The following is a 1626-nucleotide window of genomic DNA, read 5'->3' on the forward strand; positions in this document are numbered from 1 at the left end:
GGACTTAGCCACAAGTTCACCCTTCCTCTCATATGCAGGTGATGGTGCAGCTTGTCACTTTTTCCCCTCTGTGACAGAGGACATTGTGGTTTTTCAGAGTACTCCCATGCGTTTTGTGTGTCATCAAGCACCTGACACTCACAGAGCTAATACAAACATGCCTGGAAACTGGAATGGCTTCTCCAGACCAACGCCTTGCTCTGCAATGTGCCTTGAGCTGGCTTCGTAACTCAGTGAGATAATTTCCACCCCTGAATAACTTCATTTGTTCTGTGGGAGGCTTCATGCTGGGACAATTGTATCTTCTGGTTTTTTGCTCCAGTAGTGACTTAACACTGAGACATCAACACTTAACAATAGCTGTTTCTGGTGCCTCCTTCATCTGCCTTCTCTTGTTCCTCATCCCTTGTCATTCACCTCCCTGACCCACGCTAGGAAACAATCCTTTTCAGGTGCCAATGCTTCATTCAATCCATGGCGATAGACCCAAGCTGCAGAGTCATTTGGACTCTCACCAATCCCTGTGGAAATTGATGGGCTTCAGTGTAGACCTGAGATCCCATTCCAGCCCCTACGGAAATCAGAGAATTTGAATTTGGAGACTCTAGTTACTGAATTATGCCAAGATGCAAGTCTTAAAACTGTGGGCCAGGTTCTCAGCTGGTATAAATCAGCCTAGCTCATTGAATCCCATGACGGATCTGGCTTTGTATCTATCACGATCTCCTTCCTGGTCCAACTGGGCCCTTTTTGGCACTCATCCTGCTATGAATAGACAAGACAAGACTCTATGACAAAATGCTACATCGTGTTGATACTATCGTCAATTCAGATCTGAAATGTCCTATTGAAGGATCTCTTATGTTTGCCACCAAGATGCAAAGCTAGGAGCATCCAAGTGGTTGTTACACAGTGTTGAATAAATTCCTATCCATTAGACCTGGTATACTGCTCATTACAGGGATGCAAAGATTATGAAAAAATTTCCGGTTGGATTGTATCATTATTTAATAATAATGCTCAGAACTTGAAAAGCCTTTTAGCACTTTCAGTCACTGCACAAACATCGACTAATTAGTCCTCACTACCCACTACAAGATAGATAATGGCAGGAGGTATTATTATCATCATATAACAAGTGGGGAAGCTGAGGCATAGAGAGAGGAAGTGACCTGCCCAAGGTCACAGAGAAAGACAGTGGCAGAGTCAGAATTATATCTCAAGAGTTCCTGGATCCCAGTCCTGTGCTCGCTCCTATAGACCATACATCCTGTGGTATTAAAATTGGGCATCATGTGTAAAACAAGGGATCCCCAGCTGCTCAGGGCCCACAGTTTGAAAGACAAGGGTTATCTGTACCTCCTTGGAAAGCTGTGTGGGCAGGAGTGATGAGAGGTTACATGGAAAGGGAGGGTGAAAGGAAATGAGAGAGAAGGGAAAGCTGCACACAAGCAGACATAGAACCTGGAAGGGGAACACACCACATACAAGAAGGGGAGGAAAGGCAGAGAGACATGGCAGAGGGGATTGCAGACATTCCGTGGGAACAATTCATTTCTTCTGATAAGAATGGCGTAGTCATCTGAGGCCAGATTTTCAAAGATATTTATGTGTCGCTCTGGTCAG

The sequence above is a fragment of the Chrysemys picta genome, chromosome 20, assembly GCF_011386835.1.
Source record: "Chrysemys picta bellii isolate R12L10 chromosome 20, ASM1138683v2, whole genome shotgun sequence".
NCBI classification, from domain to species: domain Eukaryota; kingdom Metazoa; phylum Chordata; order Testudines; family Emydidae; genus Chrysemys; species Chrysemys picta.